This window comes from Paroedura picta, chromosome 11 (assembly GCF_049243985.1).
Source record: "Paroedura picta isolate Pp20150507F chromosome 11, Ppicta_v3.0, whole genome shotgun sequence".
Classification (NCBI taxonomy): Eukaryota; Metazoa; Chordata; class Lepidosauria; order Squamata; family Gekkonidae; genus Paroedura; species Paroedura picta.
In genome coordinates, this window is record NC_135379.1 from 37,823,080 (window position 1) to 37,848,624 (window position 25,545).

Consider the following 25,545-nt stretch of genomic DNA (forward strand, 5'->3'; position numbering starts at 1 on the left):
AAAGGTGGGTTGATTCCCAGGTGACCAGATGGCCCGGAATCTTATCTAAGAAGTTGGCACATTGTTGAGACTTGAGTTGTCTCCGCAAGGACACCTATAGTAAGATTGATACATCAGCAACGGAACCACTCCCGCTGGGAAATGGAAGGGAGGCTAGAAGCTAGCGGACAGATTTATTGTTTTATGGCCTTGGCTTGGGCCGGCTGGTGAGAGACCAAAAGGTTTGTGAGAAAGTGAAATTTAGCTGGCATGAATCGAGGTTCATGACACTTGGCTTCCCCTAAGGCCCCCTTCCACCCTCAGCCTGGGGGCTTCACCAAGGTGGGGAACGTTGGCAAGGCATACCCCTGAACCCCTTCGAACAGAGACCTCACAGTACTGGAGTCGGGCGCGTTTTTGTACGTGTTCTCGGCCAGGGCGAGGAGGGGAACCCAGTCATCCTGATGGTAGTTCAGAAAGCAGCGGAGGTACTGTTCAAGCATCTGGTTCTCCCATTCGGTCTGGCCATTCGTGGAGGGGTGGTATGCGGAGCTGAGACCCCGGGTTACCCACGCCAGGTGCATGAGGGCCCCCCAAAACTTGGCAATGAATTGAGCCCCCCAGTCGCTGATTATCTTACGGGGGAACCCGTGCAGTCTCATTACGAGTGAGACGAACAATTCTGCCAGGCGCTGCGCTGTGGGCAGGCCCGCACAGAGTACGAAGTGCACCTGTTTGGAAAACTGGTCCACCACCACCCAAATCACTGTTTTCCCCTGGCTGGGGGTAGGTCAGTGATGAAATCCATGGAAATGACTTCCCAGGGGCGCTCAGGGACCTCGAGGGGCTTCAGCAGGCCCTGTGGCTTCCCAGCCCCCCGTTTGTGGGTCAGACAGGTGGGGCACCCCTTGACATACCTCTCCACGTCCTTCCGGACCCCGGGCCACCAGAACTGGCGGCTCAGCAGCCCCCACATTTTCATGAATCCGAAGTGCCCAGCAGCTTTGCTATCGTGGCACGTCTCCAGGACGCAGGGAGGCGGGATGTACAACTGACCCCCCCTGTACCAGAGCCCCTCATGGGCACACAATTGAGAATGGAGCCCCGGCAACTGTGGGTCGCTCTCTAGGGCCGCCTGGAACTCTGGGATATAAAGATCAGCTCCCCAGGCAGAAGGCTACTTTGGAGAGGGTTGTGGTAGAGAAGAAACATTTAAGGCCTCCCACACAGGTTGTTGTTGTTGAATTGAAAGACTTGAGGCCTACTGCACAGGGTTGTTGTGCAGATGAAACAGGAGACAAAAAAACAGTTTCATCTTCAGAATAAAGTTGTGCAGTGGCCTCAAATCTGTCGAGAGTTGCAAAGAAGAAAGACACATGGCTTGGCTGTGTCTAACCCCCGGCCAGAGCAGTAATTTAAGTGAGAAGGGGCTTTTCTGTGGCCTCCCTGTCAGCCAGCTGTTTGGCAGAAGGGGAAAGTCCCCCCCCCTCAAAAAGGAAGGCCCTCAGGTTCCCCTGCATTGCTCCCTGAAGGAAAATGCCTTCCTCCCCTCAGTCAGGGTCTCTCAGAGGCTCCGCAGCAGGCCTTAAGGGGGGGGGAGCACTCTGCAGCCTCCTGCCAGCTCTGTCAGGGTTCTGAGGCAATTTGCAGTTGGACATGACAGTTAGGACAGCCTTGGGGCAAAAAGGACTGGCACAGCATGTGTTCTCACCCCCCCCCCCTTGGCAGCCCTACTGACCTCCTCTCCCTTTGGTGGTCAGGAGCAGACTGGCAGCCATTTCTCCAGATTGCCCCTGGCTGGATAGAATTTTGGTCTGTCCTGGTAAAGGGCCAATCGGAAGGTGCTTCGCGCCTTCCGATTGGCCCCTCCGCTTGTCAGTCCAGGGCCATGGGACCAATTGTTGCCCCTCCCTATCACGGATTGAGCCCACCCCAACATCCCTTACTGTTTTATCCCTTACTGTTTTATTAAAAGGGGAAAGATATGCAAGAAAGGGTAGACCCTCCTTTGATGGTGCCACCCCTTAGACCTTAGCAGTTGTACCACTTTTACACCTGGGCGTCTCCCTAGGCTTCAGAATAGAAATGGGGAAAGGGATGACACTCGAGTCCATCCCCATGGTTTTGTACATAGCTCTCTGGAACTGAAATTTATTCTTTATATAGATGATATTTTATTGAGAACCTCAGTCTTCCATTCCTGTATTAATGAATATGAACAATACCTTTGGAAATTTTCTGGATATTTGATTAATGGGGCAAAATCTGAGTTGACACCACTGGAAAATGTTATATCACAGGATCTTTTTGGTAGTGCCCAGATGTTATTACTTATCTTGAAATACTGATTCCTAGATATATTATGCATAAGATTATGCTAAATTTTAACAAGAAAGTTCCTGATATATCTTTTGGATTTGGATAGATGGGAAGCCTTAAACATCTTTATGGAGCAGTGTAAATACACACAAAATGAACAATATACCTAGGATTGTATTTTACATGCAATTCCTTTCTATATACATTGTAAATATATTTATAAAATTACTACTTTGCTTCAAAAATTCATGTGAGGTTATTTATTGTCTCTCTTTTTTTTTAAGGATGCAACTTCCATTCAGTGAAGGAGGATTTGGAATTCCTGATCTTAGTTTATACAATCAGGCATACTTGTTATCATGTACTAATTATTGAGAACACTCCTTACAGTCAGAACATCACTCCCTCCGATCTCCTGCCCCATCTATGCTGGCTCTCCTGCATTTTCTTGTCCAGTTCTTGGGATGCCTCAGACTTTGTGCCTAGCTCTACCCAGGTTCTTGTTGAGCCACCCAATAGTCACAATTGAGTTTCTGCTGGCTGTCTCCATGCTTGCTGGCTCGTTTAGGGGCTCCTGGGGTTCAATCTTTCCCAGCATCATATTTTTTGTCCTAGTGACAGATGATAATGTCATCAACCAGCACCTAAAACTCTGGGACCTAGGAGTTCCTGCAATGTTGTTCTCAACTTTACCATAGGTGCCTCAGCCAAGGTCAGGCCAAATGCCAGCCAAGGACAGTAATATTTCCAAAATGACTTGGATTTAGCAGTATGTTATCTGAATTCATAAATGACATCAGTTTGGTCAAAAGGATGAAAACCCCAGCAGATTACTACAAGTTCTCTAAACAGGTTGAAAATGCAACAAAATGACAAAAGAGCTACAATGCAAATAATATAATTGTGAAAAGCCCTCCTGGGCGGAGACTGTCTGGGCCCTCCGCGCATCCGGATTGGCCCTGCCCCTCTGGCACCCACCCCCAACAGTCCAACCGGCCTAATCAGGCCCAATCAGGCTGCATCTCCCACCCCTAACTGTCATGTCCAACAACTCCACTCACTTTGCCTCAGATCGCTGATGGAGCTGGCAGGTGGCTTGTGAGTGCATTCCCTCTCCCTTCAGCCCTGCTGTGAAAAAAAAAAGAAGAGTTGGTTCTTATATGCTGCTTTTCTCTACCTGAAGGAGACTCAAAGCAGCTTACAGTTGCTTTCCCTTTCCTCTCCCCACAACAGGCACACTGTGAGGTGGGTGAGGCTGAGAGAGCCCTGATATCACTGCTCGGTCAGAACAATTTTATCAGTGCGTGGTGATCCCAAGGTCACCCAGCTGGCTGCATGTGGGAGAGTGCAGAATTGAACCCAGCTCGCCAGATTAGAAGTCCACACTCCCAGCCACTACACCAAACTGGCTCCCACCAAAGGAAGCCTCTGACAGCCCCTGACTGAGGTGAGGGAGGTGTTTCCTTCTGAGAGCAATGCAGGGGAGTCTCTGGGCATGGGTGTGCTTTCCTTTTGAGGAGGGAAGCTTTCCCCTTCTGCCCAACAGTTCGCTGACAGGGAGGCCACAGAAAAGCCCCTTCTCACTTAAAATAATATTCTGGCTGGCCTTACTGCTGGAGGGAAGATGCAACCAAACAACTTCCTGTAGATTTTTAGGCCTACCACACAGGGTTGTTGTGCAGATGAAATTGGATGTTGTTGTGGAGGTTCTTTTGCCTCCTGTTTTATCTGCACAACAACACTATGCAGTAGGCCTCAACAACAACCTCCATGGGAGGCCTTAAATGTTTCTTCTCCACAATAACCGTGTCCAAATTCCAAAGCAACCCTTTCTGCCTGGGGAGCTGATCTTTATAGTCTGCAGATGAGCTACAATTCCAGGAACTCTCCAGGCCCCACCTGGAGGTTGGCCCCTGGGTTGGAAATATTCCTGGAGGTTGGGAGGTGGGGCTTCAAAATCATACAATGCCTCAGAGTCCAATGTTTGCCTGGAGGGCTGATCATTATAATCTAGAGATGAGTAGCGATCTAGAGACGATGGTAGAGGCTTGTTATCTATAGATATAGAGAAAGAGAAAGAGAAAGAGAAAGAGAAAGAGAAAAAGAAAGAAAGAAAGAAAGAAAGAAAGAAAGAAAGAAAGAAAGAAAGAAAGAAAGAAAGAAAGAAAGAAAGAAAGAAAGAAAGAAAGAAAGAAAGAAAGAAACAAAGAAAGAAAGAACTGTTCATCCAAGACAAAAAGCCAAAAGGAAGGAGAGAAACATTACACTGGCTATGGTGTCCATAAAAGATGAAACAGCAAAGTGAAAAAGGATGAAATTACCATGAGTATTAACCCTGAGAGCTAGGTAAAATCTCCATGTTCACAGGCAGCTACATGTTAGCTGCTGGAGAAAGAACAAGAGAGAAAGATGGCTTCTTGCCCTACTTGTGGGTGATCCTGTAGTGCTCTTCTTGGGTTCTTATTTCCTTATGAAAAAGGTTATCTAGAGCGCTGATTCTCTCAAAGATTACTTTCCTGCTTCCTAATCAGAGTCTGATTGTTCGCTGGAGGGTTGCCACAAGTCTCAGATCAAGTTTTAACAGCGCAAAGTTGCTATGGATATGGCTATAAATATGATCATTATTGGGAAGCTGTATATTTGCTGCATCTTGTGGCTCTTTTCTGACGCCGTGGCCTTTGGCTAATGCCATACATTATACATATTTGAAAAATTCCATTTACTGTCATTGTGTGATACGAAAGAACTGCTTTCACACAGGACTGCTGACAGCTTGCATTTGCTTTGCACCTACCCAGGGCAATGTGGCATGCTATAAAATAATGATTACATAAACAACAGGAATAATCAAGTATTAATATCCATCATCTCAGCACACTGATTAATTGCTCTGTGAGGACTCTGAACACCTGCAGATGGGTCAGCACTTTAGCTAGGAGAATAGATGCTTGCCTTCTAACTCTCTCCTGTGTAAACATCAGGTTGTTTACTCAGAGGGGGGGGGACTGGCCTAGAAAGCCCTACGATGAGCTGGAACAGCAGAAAGAAGCAGCTGCTTGAGGTCTGAGTGTCTTGTTGGCAGTTGAAAAGAAAAGAACCCTGCTGTTCACCAGCTCGGATATCATTATTATTACCAAACTATGCTGTATAAAGAACAGGCCTTATGGATAATTTAACCTCAAAACAATCAGGACAGCACACAGTCTCACATTAGCTGTTCCGGTCCCTCAGCTGGATCCCAGCGTCTTGCTGTTTTGGCATTCTGTTAAAACCGCTTAGCTCCAATAATATTACAGTTTCCAAAGTGTCATATATTTTAAATAGAGCGGTCAACCCGAAGGAACGGAAGATTTTTTTCACTTACCATGAATCTTCCTTCTCGGTGGTCCACGAGCGGGACAGTCCTGACTCTTGGGCTATAGCTCCTCCTTCTCCTCATGGGCGGAGTTGCTAATCTTGAGACTCCACTAGGAGGAGGTGCTCTCCCAACTGCCCCAATCTGGTCCCAAAGCAGTCAAAGGAAGAAACCATCTACTCCCCCAACTAACAACCAAACTCACTGTCACCATAACAAACTGGTGGTATAGTGTAACAAAGATGGCCGAAAATGAACCGTCAATCCGACTGTAGTTAACTGCAGCAGTGTGGTAACTTCCTACCAGCCCTATAAACTTGAAGGATTTCCCAGACTCAGAGGCCCACATCTCCCAAGATGAGTCAGGGTGGTGTCAGGGTCCGCCGGGTCTTTGCCACGCTTCGGGTCCGCCACGTTGTTCGGTGAGGGAGACCCGGGACTAGACGGCTTTATCGTTAGGAAACAGCATCTCAGAATGGAGTCGGTATTCTCTCTCCCGCTCCTGGATTCAGGGTATTTCCTTCACTACGCCTCCAACCCCGTCTCCTCATTGACGCTTCCTTAAGTAGCCTCTCTAGCCCCTGTCTCCACCCTCCGGGCTTCTCAGGCGGACGTCGCCCTTCCGGGACTCCGCGTCTCTCCGCCACCGCCCCGCCCTGGGTTTCTCCCTTGCTCTCCCCGCTTGTACTGACTGCCCCTGTGCTACCGTTTCCCCCACCCCTGGCGAACTGATTCCCCACATCCCTTTATGTAAGTTTCGTATCCAAAGAGGGTCTGTTGGGATCTCTTCCTCTATATCTTCCTTTCTTAGATTTCCGCTCCTGTCTGCACGCTCCTTCTCTGGACCCCCCGCGCTGCCCAAACTAGTCGTTCTCGACAGGTGGGAAATATGGATTGTCCTGCTTTTGGATCAACAAGAGGGAAGATTCACGGTAAGTGAAACAAATCTCCCGTTCTCCAGTGGATCTCAGCAGGGCAGTCCTGACTCTTGGGACATACCAAAGAAATCTGTCCCTGGGAAGGAAGACCAGCCTCTAAGTTGGGACTATCTGCTGCAAAATTGTCCTGCCAAATTCAGCCTCCACCGAGGCCAGTTTGTCAATTCTGTAGTACCTCGTAAATGAGTGCACTGATCTCCAGGTGGCAGCCCTACAAATCTTTTCCAGGGAAGGAAAACCCCTATAAACTACTGGAGTAGTTTCCCATCTGCTAATGGTAGAGGAAGAAACCTTTTTTCCAAGGGAACTCTTACAAAAGGAAACAAGCATTGAGTCAGTTTGACACAAAGGTTTGGTTCTATCCAAATAAAAACACAGAGCCCTTCTAACGTCTAAGCAGTGCTGTTCTCTTTCCTGCTGACTAATGGGCTTTGGATAGAATGAAGGAAGGACTAACTCTTCTCCCCTGTGGAAGGTCGAATTAACCTTTGGGATAAAGGCTGGGACCAGAATGAGAACCACTCTATTATTATGGAAGATGCACAACTCCTTATCCACTGAGAGTGCTTGAATCTCTGATACTCATCTGGCTGTGGTGATACAGCCCTGGAACAAGACCCCCCTTTAAAGGGAACTCCAAATACCCTAGTCTCAGAAAACAGGTCAACCTCCCAATTGAAGAGCCAAGTATTCCTTATTGCCACCACATTCGAAGCCATGGCTCTAGCCAAAAGCTGGATCGCATCTAAGGATGCATCAAGAGAGAAGGCAGCCATAAGGGCAATCTTTCTAAACTCATCCTTTGATTCCTTAGGAATAGCACTTTCAGCACCAGATTATTACTACTACTACTACTACTACTACTACTACTACTACTACTACTACTACTACTACTACTACTATTATTATTATTATTATTATTATTATTATCTTTCGATTTATTGCCCGCCACTCCCTTACAGCTCGTGGCGGGTTACAACATTTTAAACCCCCCAATAAAATCCATTAAAAACCCTCAGCAACAATTACAATATAACATTATCGGTTAGCAAGCTAACCTGGCAAGATAGGCTAATCAACCTCCCCCTCCTGCTATAAGCAGGTGGAGAGGGGATACTGATGGTACTAATCCCCAATCTCAATCCCAGGTCCCGGGTCCCGGGTCCCGGATAAATCATAGGCCCAGGTAAAAATGGCCCATGCAAAAATGAAACTAGTCAAACAGGCTTTAAGGGCTGTGGAGGCTGCCTCCATTTTTTTTTTTTTGAACTGCCTGCTCAATCCGATTATTGCAAGGATCCTTAGGCATACCATTGTCCTCTGTAGGCAGGACTGAGGTAGAACAGAGGCTGGTGACTGGCTCATCTACCAGGGGTGGACAAAAGCGCTGAGCTGCCTCTGAAGACATTGAATAGAATTTACTTATTATGGGATGGTTAGACTTGGGCCTAGCCAAATTATCCCACTTGACCTGTACTGCCTTGTTAAAAACGGAAGGAAAAGGCATTCCAGGAATGGAGGAAACCACTTTGGGGAAGGCTCTAAGCAACCCCCCTGGCAGGTTTGGGTCCTGAACCATTGTCTCCTTCACAGTTGTTTGCATTTCCAGGATCCTGAAAACCTTGGGCAACCGCTTGTGAAAAAACTCCTGAGGAAAAGGCCTAGTATGCATTGTGGTAATCTGGGGCTCCAGTTCTCTTAGCACTGGTAGAGGAGAAAAGATCTTCATCAACCTCCCTGCAACTACCCACAGAAGGAGAACCAGGTGGAGTGCGTTGCCTTGGAATCTTTTAAAGGGACCCATTGGGCTTAGGGATGGCATTTGCTACAGTTTCCTTTATTTTTTTGTATCTACTCCTTGATCCAAACCAAAAGGCTTGCATGGGCATTAGCCCCAGAGAGATCTGGAACCTGAGTCTGGGAATCTGATCCTAAGGAGGGATCCGTGGAGGCCTGTCCAGGTGAGGGAGGGAGATCAAGGTTAGTGGCCATGCTTTCAAGAGGGGTTCTTGCTATACCCTTGCGGCTGTAGTGTTTGCCGGCAATAGCCCTTCCTACCAAAAAGAGATGGCTGGGCCCCTCAACCACGTGTTAAAAGGCCCCAATCTTACTGGGCTCCGAGCTAGATCCTTCATCCCAGTCATGAACAGTGGCAGGCTAAGGTTGCTCAGAAGGCACAGGTGCTCCAATAATGATGGGCCACACTCATTCTCTGAGAGTGAAGGGGGGGGGTGCTCCAAACCCAAAGCTGGAATGTCTCAGTGGCCAGAGAGACCAATTTTCTCTCTCTCCAAGACTGCCCTCCAGTGAGGCTACCTCTGTGGCTGCAGTAAAAAAGGTGTGTGGAGTCAAAGTGCTGTGAGCGCTGACAATCTACGTCCTGCTTTCTGAGCAGCGAGGCCAAAGACTGGAGCCGTTGGGAGAGCACCCCCCCTAGTGGAGTCACAAGATTTGCGACCCTGCCCACAAGGAGGAGGAGCTATATCCCAAGAGTCAGGACTGCCCTGCTGAGGACCACTGGAGAAGGTGGTAATATCTGGGGTCAACAAGCCGAGTACCTCAAACGAAGCTATCAAAATTTTAGGTCGAATTTCAACTGGTGTGAGATTTTTGAAAATGAAGATACTTTAGATCTTATCAGTGCTAGAGGTACATGGATTACTGAAAGTATAATGTTCCCTTTGCTCGTAGGTCAGGACTAGAGTATTCACTCATGTTCCTGGTCTCTGCTTTGCATAGCAGGCAAAAGAGTGCTCAAAACATCTATTTATTAACAAGAAGATACCGGATCCCAAGCAAGTGGTTCCAGAACAAAGGGGCTCAGTTTCAGTTTACTATTGTTAAGATCCTAGAATATCAATCTATCCATTTAATAGGGTCATCGACCAGCAAATTTCCAACATGCAAATAAAAAACACAGGAGAATAAAGCTGTGCAAGTTCTATACAAGTAAACGTTAAATCTGACAAAACATACATTACAAATTGTGCAGTCTAATCAGCTATGCGTATGATGAAATATCTTTCAGTGTAGTCACAGTAAATATAGAAACCTGGCTATAAATGCTACATTGTTAGCAATTACTCAGTGTTAGGAGAGATTTGTGTTTACAGATAGAACTTTGCTACAGCTCATGGGACTCTGTTGTGCCTCTCATTCAAGAGGTATTTCAATAAAAGACTCTCAGCATGATGGAAGAAGCTTTCTGAAGGGTGAAAGCATGTGAGAAGGGGCATGGTTGGCAGTTTCCTCTCTTCAGCATACAGGGGGCAGTAAAATCAAATGTGGGCAATTGTCTCTATTGGGCCTACCAAGCCAAGAGTTTCCCTCCCATTATTGGGTGACAACCTGAGTTTCATGGCTGAATGAAGATCTGAACCTACATCTTCTTCCCAGCTCCTTGTCCAATGATCCCCTATATCACACTGGCTCTCACAATTTTATTCATGTATAAGTTATAGTATTCAATAAGATGAGTAAATCAACATCGGCCCTACAGCTTTTCAGACTGCTGGTTGATATGACTGGATGTTCTTTTATACAAAAACAATCCCCCTCTCAGAAGACAGAAATGTCAGACAGTACACTAAAAATCCTTGTTTCTGACATCTCACTTTCTATACAGAAGAAAAAGAAAGTATGTGCATGCGATAAGAGCATTCAAGCATGTTGTAAAAAAATGCATTTTCTCTGTGAAAGTTTGAGTTGAGCAGTTGAACAGGATTCCCCCCCCCCCCCTTCTCTGGGCAGCCAAGGTAGAGAGAGATAAATCAGTCCAAATACTTACTTTTATATAAATGCAAGTGTGTCTATCTAAAGACAATGGAATGATCTTCTTCAGAGCAGACAATAGAGATCTGGAGGACTTTAATCCAGTCAGCCTCAGGTATAATCTTCAGGAAAATAGCTCTTTGACCCAGTTTGACGTGGGCAGTGGGTGGAGAACAAGACGCGATAAAAACTCTTGACAGCAAGGAAGGAGGTCTCTTTGGCATGGAGTCCATCAGGGGGACAGAGTTCTCACCTGAGGTCTAGAGCTGGCAGCTATTGTGCACACCTGGAGAGCTGGAGAAAGCTTTAAAGTAATGAGAACTATATAGAAAGTTGTAACTTCTAAGCTAGAGGGGAAGAAGGATTTATGTTTTTACCCAGTTGTTTTGGTTCCTTGCTCAATCTGGTGCTGTGCTAAAAGCTTATAAACATTTTCTTATAAATAAATGCTTTAGAACTATGGATGCTTGTAGTGGTTCTCTCTACTATAAAGATAGCCACTCTCTTATACACACAATTATGAAGGGGGGTGAGAAAGGGAGAGAGTCTGGCAATTGGCAAGCAGCTATTCCTCCAGGGACACACCAGGCAGTAAATTGGTGGCCAAGTGCTGGGCCAAGTGCTGGGCAGCAGGAGATACAGAGGCAAGGCCTTATAACTAAAAAGGGAAGCTGACCCTCTCAGTGGGCAATTTCATATAAAAGTCAGTGGTGGCAATAGTTACCCTAGAGAGAGAGAGAGATGCCTCTCCAAGGTCCATTATGCACGGGCCATAATGCCCATGGTGGTGGCAGGGAAATCCCTGATTAATGCCACCACCAGCGCGGGCGCATACCTGCCCAGAGCTACGGAAGGCCTGTGTTAAGCAAACGTGGGAACTTCCACAGCTTCCTGGGTACGGCAGGGGGCCGGCAGGGGCTGAGGTGGGCCTGCACTGTGCATAATTGCCAGCACTGGGTCTTTCAGCCTGCCCAGTCCCACCGTACGGTGTCCCTGTAGGGACACCGCACGCCCCTGCGAGCTCCGTCGAGCTGCAGAGCTGGCAGGGGTGACCCCCTGCCCCCACCAGTGCATGTGGAGGGGGCCTGGCCCCTCTTTCCCCCCCCAGTTCCTCTCCAACCCCCCCCCCCCCCCCCGCTGCTTCAGCTTACCTTGTCTGACAGCGATCCAGCCCTCCTGGTCCCGGCATAAAGCGCACGCTACATGCGCTACTCTGGGCCAGTCCAGCATGCCCTGTCCCCATGCGTACATGGGAAACGGTAGGGCATCATGCCCAGCTGCAATGGCACAGCGGCAGCGTGGGGTAGCTGCCACCATGCATAAAAGGTCCAGGAGTTGCAAACCCCTTGGAGTGGGCAGGGTAGAACAGGGCTTGCAAGCTGAAGCAGACCCATTCAACTACACATGTGATTTTAGCAATGGTCTATAGTGGAAACCAGTTTATTGCTTCAGTGTGTCCTGGGCTTAATATATGAATGGAATCATCAGAGCCAGTGTACTGCTGGACATTAAATCATGTCAAATCACATCTGACATTCTACAGTCCAGCCACAGGCTTACCAGTCAAACTGGATACGGAATTAGGGCTCAGTGATAAGTAGGCCATGCACCAATCTTTGTTGCATATTAATAGTCCTTTGGGGAAAAAATGGTTTCTTATATCTGTTTATAATTATATATCCTGAGTTGTCATAAGAACTGATGGCTTTTGAGTATTTCTAAGCAATTGTAAAAGACTGTTCTGCAATAAAATGCTATTTCCCCACATCCTCAACCACATTTATTTTTAGAACAACTTAAATATTTCAACATACATCCTCATCACAACAGTAATTTTTATACTTGTTCCTCCTATATCACAGTGTGTAGCTGTTTGATCTATTTCAGTAGTTAACTGTGTAATTGGCCTTTCTGTAGGTAGAAGACAATCTGCAGGCTTCTCATTGATTTTCTCTTGCAGAATTATGTCATTTCTCCTAGACCATATGTGCAGTATTATAAAAGAATACTGTCTAAAGGATATCTTAACTCCTTAAGGGAGAGCAACAGATTTTCCATCTTGATGCATGAAAGGCATGTTGAGGGGTAGCACATTTTTAAAGTCAATCTCCAAAGGTCTCACTGATACTGACTTGTCTGAATAAACATTCCTCCGCACCAGACAACATAGTTTAGCAGTGCACCTATTTCATTAGCAGAGATGTCCACTCTGACATGTGAAAGGGGATTGTCAGACCAATTCTGCATGAGGAATTTACCCCTGGAAAGCCTCTCATGGCTTGCTGGTTTTAATGCAGCTTCCATAAGATGCTGGAAGCAACCTGTGGCTGTGCAGGAAGTGATGTGAGCTTTTGTCAGATTTTCTTTGCAATGAGGGAAATCACCAAATCCTGATTTGCCACTTCTTGTCACATTGCAATCTGGGATGCAAACAGAGACAAGCCTGTCTGGAGGGAGAAATGCGTGCCAGTCTTGGTAGCATTTTGCCTCTCTCCACTCTCCATTTCCGGACCCAAAACTTTTTTTTTTTTAAAAAATGGTATAGTTCACATAGCTGTGGGACCATAAAGCTACATGCCCTCAGTACAAATAAAAATGTTCTCTTCATTGTGCACGGTAATTTTGGAATAGGGCAGTGTTTTCTGGTGGTGGGGTATGAACAGGGAAAGGAGGGGGATGAAGCAGCCCTCTCCCTATTAGCTGGGCATCCATAGTCTGTGTTTTAAATCGTTATAATGAACATACAGTCCTTAGGGTCCAATTACCATGACCACCTATCACAAATCTATCTGAACATAAAGAAAGGCCATTATACAAAGAATCCCAAAAAGGGATCTGAGGGAATGTTTTATTGTTGTGCCGTGATCCCACAGCAATGCGGAAGTGTGAGGTTTTTTTAAAAACGTTTTACTGTTGTGGCGTTTCCCCATAGCAACACAGCAGTGTGGGGAGGGGGCTTAAAAAAAATTTGGGGGCTTGGGGTGGATGGAAGTTTGAGTCCCCAAAACTACCACTATGAAGTGATTGGTAGCTTGCATTGAGTGGCAACCCGAGAAGTGGGTGGAGAATTTTGTGTTGTCTATGCTTTCAAATTCTCTGCCACCTTGTTGGGAGGCTTAAAGCCACGACAAGACAGCACGAAAATACGGGATGAGTCTCCCATTGGGAAGCATGCAATAATACTGTTTCCAAACGTGCATTTGCAAGCAGGAGGCAGCATGTATTTTACACCCCAATGCTTAATCGGTCTCACATTCCCAGCTCTGCAAAGATACAGGCAGATTTATTTATTTGTTTGTTTGTATATTTGTTTGTTTATTTATTATATTTATATACCGCCACTCCCAGTTTGCTGGCTCGTGGTGGTTTACATCCAATAAAAAACATAAAAGCACCTAAAAATATCAAAAAGGATCAACATAGAAAGCTTCCATGTTGCTGATTGGTTAAGTACGAAGACAGCTACGGCCACGTTTGCTACTGCAAACGCAAAGGACATTTGGGGATCAGCTATGTAAATACAATGGAGTGCACTGCCGCTGGAAAAGGACCCAGACTACAATTTCATGTCCACTTACTTCTGAGTGAGCCCTGCCAAGCACAATCAGAATGATTTTTGAAAAAATAGGCAGAGTATCACATTGCCCAACTCAGTTCAAACAACTAGTTTCCCTGCCGGTCCTTCAGAATGGTGGAAGAATGAAACCAGGCTGCTTATGGACACTACAACACCTGAAACAGAATGTGACACAAGCTCCCAAAAGCAGAAAAAGCTCACACAAGATGGATCCTTCTGTACTTAGGCCTCCATTTTGTAGGCCCACTGTACAACTTTAGATATGTAGGGGGTAGGAGGAGCATCATGGAAGAGGATCAACCGGGCAGGTAATTGGCCAAATGGAGGAATAAACATCTAAATCATCCATGTAAGAGTGGTCCTGAGCCACTCAGCAAAGGAAAAGAGTGTGGTGTCAGAGGTTCTTTATACCATCATGCTTGGTATCTGAATAGATCTGAAAACAAAAAAACAAAAACAAAAAGATCAAAGCTAAATATGATTCAAAGTACAAACATAAATAAATATATCCAGGATAAAAAGTTGCTAATGAGCTCATTGCTTAGTAACTCAGTATAGCTGTATTCATAGTAAAGAGAACAAAATCTAATTAGATGGTCCAAATTAAAACTATCCTAGATAGTGGAGTGGGAAGGCAACCTAATCAAAGTTCATTATTAAGTATGATCAGGTTGCAGTTTTACTGGTTTTTCTCAGTGAGAAGGAGATTACCAGTGCAATCCTAAACTGGTCTGCTTTGAATCCCACTCGGATCTACTCCATGGGGTTATCCCTCAGAAAACTTTTCCAACAGTTAAGCTGTAAATTAACGGAAGGATGCTAGAATAAAAAAGCAACATATGTTTTTTGGAAGGCTGAACCACAAGTTTGAGCTGACAAAGCATTACTGAATGCTTTCATTTATTAAACTTTTTGCCTGCCTTGTCCTAGAAGGACTGAAAGTTGGTTTCCATGTTAATAAAAACCATGACAAAAATTGGACCTCCGTAATAATATCTCTACAGCTACAGATCCTTTGTCGGACCTAATCCCACAAACCAGGCCCCTTCAGACAGGAATAGGTAATGAAGATGCCTGTATGAATAATTCAATTTTGCAAAAACCACAAAGAACTATTAATGGTATGAGGGGATTTCCTGGCATACTCAGGGAGGTCATTCCACTATAAAAGCTCTGGAACAGACACTATTCTAACTTGTCAATGTTTAAACGTTTAATCAGTTTTGATCTCCAGAGATAAGCTGTGGCAGCATACTGTGGGATGCTATCCTGAAGATCTATGGGACCCAGACTATGAAGACATGTGGGTCCTGGACATGGGGTGTAACAAGCAGCATTTTAAACAGAACTCAAAAATTAAGTGAACTGATCTTAAAGACAGAAGTAATATAAGAACTTTTAATGATTTTATGTTGTTGTTTTATTTTATGTTGTTTATTTTATGTTGTTGTGAGCTGCCTCAGGCAAGTTCCTTGGAGAGACAGCATAGAAACTGTCTTAATAAATGCATGCAAAACTGCTCACAGCAGCCTGTGAATGACCAAACATGCCAAGAGAAGAAGAATTGGTTCTTATATTCTGCTTTTCTCTACCCAATGGAGTCTCAAAGCAGCTTACAATCGCCTTCCCTTTCCTCTTCCCACAACAGACATCCTGTGAGGGAGGTGAGGCTGAGAGAGCCCTGATATTATTGCTCGGTCAGAACAGCTTTATCAGTGCCGTGGTGAGCCCAAGGCCACCCAGCTGGTTGCATGCGGGAGAGTGCAGAATTGAATCTGGCTCACCAGATTAGAAGTCCGCACTCCTAACCACTACACCAAACTGGGAATGGGGGTTGAGACATTCTGACATTCATGTGAAACAGTGGCTTGGGGGAAGCAGGGACTCCTTCTCTCCCTACCCCGACACCTTTCCTGAGACTAAACAGCCCCTCATTGGAAGTTATTGGCATAATTTTGGAGCTATGTGTGCTTGGAATCAAGGCTGGTTTATCCAGGTATCACATGTAACATGTGCTGTAGGCCCTGGGTTTCCAGGGGCCCAACACAGTGCCTTCCCCCCATGAATTAGGGTCATAACCTCTCTCCTCCCCCTCTTTCCTGCTTTAAGGACACTTGGAGTAACACTCCTTTCCACTATGAGGGGTCCCTCTGCCCCCAGTCTGGCTGTTCCTGTCTCAAATGTACTCTGCTAGGTCCCATGCATCCTTAAACTGGCTCCAGTGCTATGGGCCCCGTGAATTCTTAAACCACTTCTGCTTGGAATACTCCACATTTGACTCCAAGGTTAAGAGCCAGCTTGAGTTCAAAAGCTAGTTTGGTGTAGTGGTTAGGAGTGCGGATTTCTAATCTGGTGAGCTGGGTTTGATTCCACGCTCCTCCACATGCAGCCAGCTGGGTGACCTTGGGCTTGTCCGAGCACTGATAAAGCTGTTCTGACTGAGCAGTGATATCAGGGCTCTCTCAGCCTCACCTCCCTCACAAGGTGTCTGTTGTGGGGAGAGGAAAGGGAAGGCGACTGTAAGCCACTTTGAGACTCCTTTGGGTAGAGAAAAGCGGCATATAAGAACCAACTCCTCTTCTTCTTCAGTAATATCAGAGCTCTCTCAGCCTTACCTCCCTCGCAGGGTGCCTGTTGTGGGGAGAGGAAAGGGAAGGCGAATGTAAGCCACTTTGAGACTCCTTTGGGTAGCATATACGAACCAACTCTTCTTCTTCTATGCAAATAACCCTCACACACATTTGGACTCAGGAAAAATAGTGGGGAAGAAGTCAGAGCCACATATCTTTTCTGAGTAAAATCAGCCCCTGCAAGCTTTAAAAACGACCTTTCCTGAAGCTCTTGCAAACAAGCTGGGATGTGCAAGCAAACCCTTAATTTTTCAAAAATGTTAATCCATTCACACACTATGGGGGGGGGGGGGAACAATTGTGTAAATTCAGCCTCACACACTCATCTGATTTTACGGAGTATGACAATTCATTCTATGGGTTTTATATTTAGAAGCCCAGTGAGAAAGCAAACGGTAGGGGAGCGGGGCTGTTTACAAAGAAGGAGAATGTGCCTGGGGACCCATTTTTGGCAGTGCGGGTGATTATTAATGTCCGCAGTGCTGAAGGAGCAGGCAAGCATCACGGGAAGCCCTGAAGTATGATGGTGACATTAGCTTAATCTAACGGGTGATTTAAATGATTTTATTGGTGGCTGCCTCTATTATACATTATAAATAAAAATCAGAACGAAGACTCAAAGTGCATTATCTTACAGCTCTTTACCCTTCACTAGACTCGTCTGGGCGGGCTTGCTGATGATGTATTAAATTTTAATATTGTGTATCCTTGTAAGGCAAAAAAAAGGTCATTCAAAATTGCTGTTTTATTTCAAGGAAGACTGTGGCAGCTTCTTTAAAATACTTTCAAGCCAGCTACAGACCTACTAACAAGCTCTAGTCATCCACACTTGCGGGTTTACCGCAGCAAAGGGAGTTCAATGAACTTAATTTTCTTGCCGTGTACACACCTGCCTACGAAGGTTCAGCTCAACGGCAGGTGCACCCATCTGCCTCTTCATTTTAATTTTTAGGAGACCCCACAGATCAGTGTTTGACATACATGGCCCTGAAATGCCAAAGATAGTTTAGAAATCATAAGGCAGTTGCGTTTTACTGGTGCTGGGATGCAAGGAGGGATGCAAGAAGAAGCAAAAGGTTACCGTATGCAAGAGAACAGGTAACCGTCCTGCTCAACTAGTTCCTGGAAAACCAGTTGAGAATTGGAAAGGGGAGTTTTGTGCTTTGCTCTCATACTGGTAAACCGTTTGCTTCATTCGCCTTCCAGATGAACCTCTTCATCGCCTTCCCGAGCAAGCTGATCCGACACAATAGAGCAATTTTCATATAATCAGGAGCTTCTTCCTGTCAGTGAGATTAGGGAGAAAGGAGGGGGATGGAATTGGTTCTGTTGAGAGGCATAGTCACAGAAAAAGGGTTGTTGTGAGGATAAAATGGGGGGGGTATTATATTGTAAGCCACTTTGGGTCTCCTCTGGGGAGAAAAGTGGAATATAAATGCAGTAAATGCTTAAATGATTAAACGATTAAAAAGGTTACTTGCAGCTTTGTCTGGGTGCAAAGGCATGGGGAAATGGTTGTTCTGTTTCCAGCTCTGTGCACTTCAGCTTATGAGGCAGGTATTCACAGCAGATGTCGGGTAATCATTTTATAGGACCCTTATTATTTATTTCCATTTTTATTGGCTGCCTTTCTTACTGAAACTCCAAGCAGATTACTCCATGTTAGTTAATACAATCAACAGGATGGAATATTCAATAAACAGGGCCATAGGATTAGGATCGCTCCCTCTCTAGCCTACGGCTTCTAATAACTCAAGTGCTTAGGACTGAATGAAGTAGCTTAAAACTGGCTTTGCATTGCAAAGAAATAGGGGAAACATATGTTTTGTCGGGATCGACTATAATGAATGAAACATGGACTCACTCTGTCTCCACATTACAAAGGCTTTGTGTTCAGTTTGAAACAATACAAGTGTTTTATATCACACGCATGCTGGGAGCTTTGTACCTCCCAAATACACACTGTGCCTCCCTCTTGCTATTTTGATGCCCTCAGACTGCTTTGTGGAGACTCTGGCTACAGACTTACAAGGCTACATGAAAGTTTCACCACAGTAGTCCTGACAAAGCATTGGATGTTGGCGGTTTCCACCCATAAGACACATGAATCCCATTTCACGTATCACATCTAGGGATGGGGAAGAATTTTTAAACTATGGTTTGGTTAATGGTTCATAGCATGCCTTGTTCTCAAACCATGGACCATCACAAATGTTTAGCCTCACAAACCAGTTCATTTCATGAGGTGGTACAATGCCCCTCCAGTATGCTAGAGACACCAAACTCACCAGGGATTTCTGGCTGCCTCTCCTCTAACTGACTCCAAGTTTGGTGAAAATTGGATTTATTGCATCTGAATTCTAGCTCCCCCCCCCACTGAAAGTCCCCCCAGGAAAGTGCTTTCATGAGAAATGATAGGTGGAGATACCTGGGAACACCTTCTTGGGGGCATAACAGAGACCCTGAAATCCAATCCTCACCAAACTTAGAGAAGACTCAGCTGGAGATCCCCAGTGATTTGGTGTGTCTGGCTTGCACCGGATCTGATCTATACACTCCTGAACCATCTGAGACTGCATCTGTCAAAATTGCCAAGGTTCAGTGGGGTATATAATAGATTCTATGAGACACCAAATTCACAGGGGATTTCCAGCTGACTCCTCTCTGCCTTCCAAGGTTGAGTGCCTCTGGGAAATGCGACACCAAACCTACAGGGGACCTCCTGCAGAAACTCCTCTACATGCTTTGCTGTCTAGAAATATCTCAATTCACAGACCAACACATATTTCCATGAACAGCTTGAAAGTTCGTGGAAAGTTCAAGCCAGTTGACCTGCCAAGAACTTGACTTCGTGAAGCAGGGACCAGTTAAAATTCATCATAAGCTTTAGTTCATGAGCTGATTCATGCTCATCCCTAATCACACCATGATTAGGGAAAGCAGGCTCATGAGTGTTGAAGTAGATTTAGTGACACTGATCCTTGCATCATGTTATATGCTTGAGAGATGGATTTAGCCTGCTCACAGCCTGCTCACAGCCTGCTCACAGTACCCACTTTTGCCTCAAGTGCTCTTTACTCTTAAGTTGCTTTGCTTATTTGTTCACAGTTTTAACGAAGCAGTCTTTTACAGCCCGTTTGCATTCCGCATGGTATTCATTGTTACATAGGCAGCCAAAGGGTAACCACCACTCTCAGCACTAGCTCACAAATTACAAGATTGCTTGAGTTGATGGGAATTATAGTTTCCAGATCTTTCTCAGGTATGGAGGCAGGGTCCTTTCACTTCTGTCTCTTTCACATCTGCTGTACAGTTTGCTAGGTGGAGCTCTTGGGATGGGTTTATGGTGCTGCACCTGTGCAGCCAGCTTTCCCTCTTTAAGCCTTTCCTTAAGCCTTCTGTTTTGGTTGGGGGGGGGGAGAGAATGCTATGACATTGAAACAGACTTGATATATTTCCATGGTTTTGGACATACAGGCCATCCAGCCTCACAATCCAAGGCAATTATAATTATTGCCATTTTCCACCACTGAATTTCATCCAAAGTCATTTGTAACGATGACTGGGAAGGTGCCAGCAAGCCACAAGAACAAGTTTGTGACAGGGATTTATATCAATATAAAAGTCCAATCTTTAATCAAGTGAGCAAGCTACTCAGCAGAACAAATTAAACCTTCATATCTGTGTTACTTTTTTTTTACATACACTGCTACTCCTAGTTTGCTTTCTTGAAAGTCGCTTGCGAGTAAAGAGAAAGCAATATATCTATTTGCTTAGATAGAAAAGCCATTATTATGTTGGTTGCAAATCAGGTCTCTGGCCTGGAGTGCACAGGAACTCCTGAGCAGGAATACGGGAGGCTGCTGCATTCCTAGCTCTTGGCAAACTTACCACCACCTTGCCTTTCCCTACACTACGTAACTGCTCCTTTCCCTGGCCATTCCTGAGACTCTGCCCCAGCCTGATAGGAGCCAAGACGGGAAACAACCAATATGACTCTCAGTATGGTTTCCAATTGTACAAAATAGTTTTGTGGGGCTTTTTTGAAGATTGGATTGAGTAATCTGGATGCTTAAATAATGGTTTTATTATAAAGAAATATGAAACACTCAAACCTTTCAACTGTCATAAATGTGCTGTCAAGAGCCACTAACAGAACAGGAGTAAATTTAGACTCTGTATGAATCCCTGCACCCAGAGATGAAGATGTGGGGCATCAACGTAATTTATAAGCTAACCCGTGCTTTATTTATAGCCGACCTGCATAATTAATAACATTTGCTTTGCTGGCTGCCAACAGCTGGAAATTCCCTGACTCCCAACTCCACGGGTATCACTGCCAACCTTGTTTATCCTGACCTACACAGAAAACTACCAAGAGGTGTTCGGCTTCATTCCCCTCCACCTCTGTGCTACAGAGCAACTAAGGGCTTGGCTTATATTGCTCAGCACCAAGGGAGTTCCCTCTCCAGCTGCACAGTCAACAGCTGGCTGACTTGGACAACCACTCTCCTTTCTCAGGGGGCTTGCCAATAAGTCCTACCAATGCATTAGTAACTGGCCTTATTCCTGTCTTCCTGATTTAGAGAACAGCCAGCCCAATGGACCAAGTTTATTTCATAACACCCACACCTACCAAAAAAGTAAGCAGAGGCCCCTTCCAAGCTAATCCAAAGGAAACTCCAACATTCCTGTTCAGTCATACTGGCGTAATCCTACGCTATTGTTTGGCATTTGCAAATGAAGCCTTCATGTGAGAGGTTGGTGAGAGGTTGCTGTTTAAATACTCAACCTTGCCCCCTTTTCATTGGCTTGGCTGCATAAGACTGAAGGTCTGGTTCCGCCCACAGAGGAACTTGGTGCTCCCTTTTAACAGTCATGCCAAAATGCCCCCCACTCCTGCTGGAGAAAATAACATACAAATGAGAATAAGGGGGGGGGGGTTCCATCTTGGCAACAATGTTATGGCAATTATAAAAAAGAGAGGCAATTATGATAGCTCAACTATCTACCTATTAAAATGCACAGCTAACACCTTGATGGGTGGGTGGGGACAAATGTTAATCAACAAAGGCATACTTTAATTGATGAGGCCATGATTGAAGGTATGCATGGTTAAAACCCACTCAACTAGAATGATACTTTAATGATACCTTAATGGATAGTGCATACAACTACAAACCAACAGTTTTAATTGTAACTGCAGGGTAACTCAATATATGACAATGGAATTCACTTGGTTCGTAGGTTTCCAATACCAAGCTGCTACATGAGTCACATAACATGGCAGCCACTACAACAGTCAAACGTGACTCAATGTGTGTCCCTATTTTTAGGACTGAATTGCTTTTTTTCAGTTCTTTGGGATCTCTTATTCACCCTTGGATGGGTAAACAAAAGTTCCTCGTTCAAAAATTGCTATCAGAGGTCAGCAGGTCTCTAATAAGGATTTGTAAGGCCAGCTGTTCCTGCTTTGCCGTGCCAGGTGGAATGAACATCCTTTGCTTGGCTTGTTATTGGCTTACTGGAAGGGGGAGGGCCTCCAGAGAGGCAGAAATGGCATTACACAACATCATTTCTGGCCAAAAAGAAGGTAGAGCGGACATGCTAGCACTTTGGGAATCCCACAGATTCCTACGACAAAACTGTAGAGAGCTGTGGGATTCCTAAACTATAACTGCATAACCTTTTTTTCCCCCAGCCGGAAATTTTGTTGTAGTGTGTAAGGCATCAACATTGCCCCCTTTTTTCCTCCCTCCACCAAATCAGTGGGCCAGTGAGCAGTTGGCAAGCCTACCTTTATAGCTGTCCCATTTTTATATTCAAAAGGCAACTTCATAAGGGCCTCCTAATATGATAATTATAAAAGAGTAATTTAAAAATGCTTTTCAAAAAAGACCGGAGCAGCCATTCTGATCAGAAGAACTAGGGAAGATTGTAACATCGCCATATCTAATGCCTGCGAGTGTTGAGAATCTGGCACCAGCTGATAAGTCTGGACCCGCATGCAAGGCAAGAGAGTTCATCTTCTCCGCTTCCTCACAGACAAATCAGCCTAGCCTAAAAAACTCCTAAAGAACCAGATGCAGGGAAGGCTCGGAGATGTAATTAACCTCCTAAACTCTGCAGGTACCATATTGTATTCAAAGGGGAATGGTTATTTTTAAAATGAACATTCACACTGTTCCAGTCAGGTCCTTTCTGAACTTAAATAGTTTGTAGCTGCCCAAATGGGTCATTACATGCAGCTCGGGAGCACAAACATTCGACATTCTTCCCATCTCTTCCAGGTAAACTGGCCAGTTTGAATTTGCAAGTTACCTAAGAAAGGCGCCATCCAGTTCCACAAGAACCTTTCTCCGCAGCTGCAGTGCAAGATAACCTATGCGAAGAACCTTCAAAGAAAAAAAATATATGACTGTGTCAACTTAATTATACATCAAAGTCTACTTAGGAATGAATTCTGTTGTCTTCTATGTTCAATTTTTTTTTTAGCCCTCTATCTCCATAATAATTTGAGACGAGAGCTAGTAGGCTTAACCAGGGATTTATGCTACCTACATTAGGATATTAGAGGTGTCCAAATGTCCTTTATAAATCTACTGTATTCCTATCAAGTATTCTCAATTTACGTCTCCAGTCATCAGGATGTTCCATTGTTCTCAGAGAAATGAATCCATTACCTAATCGCTGCTGCCCGTCAGATTTTTTCTTTTTGTAAAGCTGAGAGTTTAAGGACAAGATAGCCTACCCATACCAATTCTGCACTTGTCTTCCTTATCTACATTTTTGGTTTCACATAACTCCATTTCCCACAAACAAATACTTCTGTGAAGGTAGACTTTGCGTCCGAAGCAGCCAGCGCTGTGGTGCAGGGGGGGGGGTGCAGGCTTTGGGGGTGAACGGCCGCGTCAGACGCTGAAGCGCCCAACCCTAATACACTCCTTTTCTTAGAAAGTATATTTAATTTTGATTTCTATCTGGTACACTATCTGTCTGGAAACAACTTTTATTCTATTTGTCAAGTAATCATCCCGAGCAAACATGCAGCATTACGTCAGTCTATTCAGCCATACTATTTCTGTGTATGTTAGCGGGGAGCAAATCTCTAAGCCGGAGCCTTCCAACACTCTGCAGAAAATGCACGCAGGGGTCGTTCAATGTAATGCAAAATAAAATACAGCCTTGTGAGGTTTGGAAGTTGCACACACATTTCAATTCTAACCTATTTATGTATCCCAGACCCCTTCCATTGCTCAGGGCATTTAAGGTCATTATTATTTTCCAGCTCTCTGGTGTGCGCACAGCCTATATGCTTTTCTGAAAGCTGACACTTTCCTTGTCATCAGTCAGTCTCAGCGGAAATGTGTGCGAGGAGGAAACACAGCCCATAATTATAGCTAGGAAGTGCTAGATCAAGGAAGAAGGCAGTGGGCCATTCCAGTGTAGCATTATGCCTGCAAGTAAGAATCTATGAGGAGTCTCTTTACATGAGAAGGTAAAATCCATGGGGATTTGTCAAGGAAGACCAGCAAAACTGAGTAGGAAGGAATTGAGATTCTGATATATAGAACCCTCCTGAACATTTCTGGATTCCTCTCTATAATATTTATTTTATTGATTTATTTAGACAATCTGTATCTCTGGATCCTGCTAAAGTGCCTCATGACAAAATAATGCCAACAAAGCAATTTTTTAAAAATTAATTCAAGCACCTAAGACGAGGCCCCATTACTGCAGATTTTCATAATAGTAAGCCTTCGGTTTCTGTGCCCTCCTTACACAGCATTCTTGTTCCTCGGATACATTTATTCTGCAGCTACAATTTCAAAATGCACTCTTCTAAATCAGGGTAGAATGTCACCTGTGTCGGGGGGGGGGGTGTCCAAGACTTGTTTTAAAATAAATTACACAATCGCAGCTGGATTGTTCAGCAACCACCTTCCACTTAAATCCTTGTGGTTCGGGCTTTGTGCATGCATTTTAGGGTTAGCTCACGGAATGAAAGGAAACAGAAAAGGTAGGAAACCTAATGTTGAAATTGACAAGCAAAAATGTTAATTGACAAGCAGCTGCAATACCTCTTTTCCATATTGCAACTTGACAGCACACACATATATGTATACTAGGGGCAGGACCCATTGCATTCAGGAATACAACGGGCGCGAGATTGGGGGGGGGTGGAAGAACTTTGCAGATGGCCTCTCTCTCCCCTCCCCAGTACCTGGAAAGGCTGCAGGCTGGAGGCCCCCAGACAGGGAACACACCAGCAGGGGCAGCTCATACATCAGGGATCTGCAGCCTCCAAGCCTCAGAGGGAAGTGGAAGGAGGAGGGGGTGGTCAGGGGTGGGGGACAGAAGGCGATTGGCTAGCCACTGGACAGACAGGCAAGCTAGTTGGAGGAGGAGGCACTCAGGGGCGGGGCAGCTGCCCTGAGTGGGTGTTAAGCGCTGAGTGGCACTTAAGCCATGAGGCATACTCCTCCTCCAGGCCCTTACAATAAATATATTATGTAGAACAGATGGAACATTTTGGCATCTTTTGTTTAGAGATCCCAAGTAAATAAAGATGTAGGGTTACCAGGTCCACCCTAGCCAGCAGTGGAGGATGGGAGGGATAGGGCTGTCAGATCCAGACTGGTTAGCTCCTGAAGATCTGGGAGTAGACCTTGGGGAGGACAGGGGGATCAGTGGGGGGAAATGCCAGAGTCCATAATCCAAAGCATTCATTTTCTGCAGGGGAACTGAGCTCTGAAATCCGGAAAGCAGCTGTAATTCTCAGGGATCCCCAGGTTCCACCTGGAGGCTGACATCCCTGGAATTATGTCTTACCAAGATCCTGAAGAGCTAGATTTAAGACCAAAACAGTGAACAGGCAACAGATGGGCTGCATTAAGTTTACTTCTAAGGTGGGTCCCTTAAACCTCAATTTGTGGAACTTTGTGACTTTGGTGCATGAGTGAGTCTTCAAGAGAA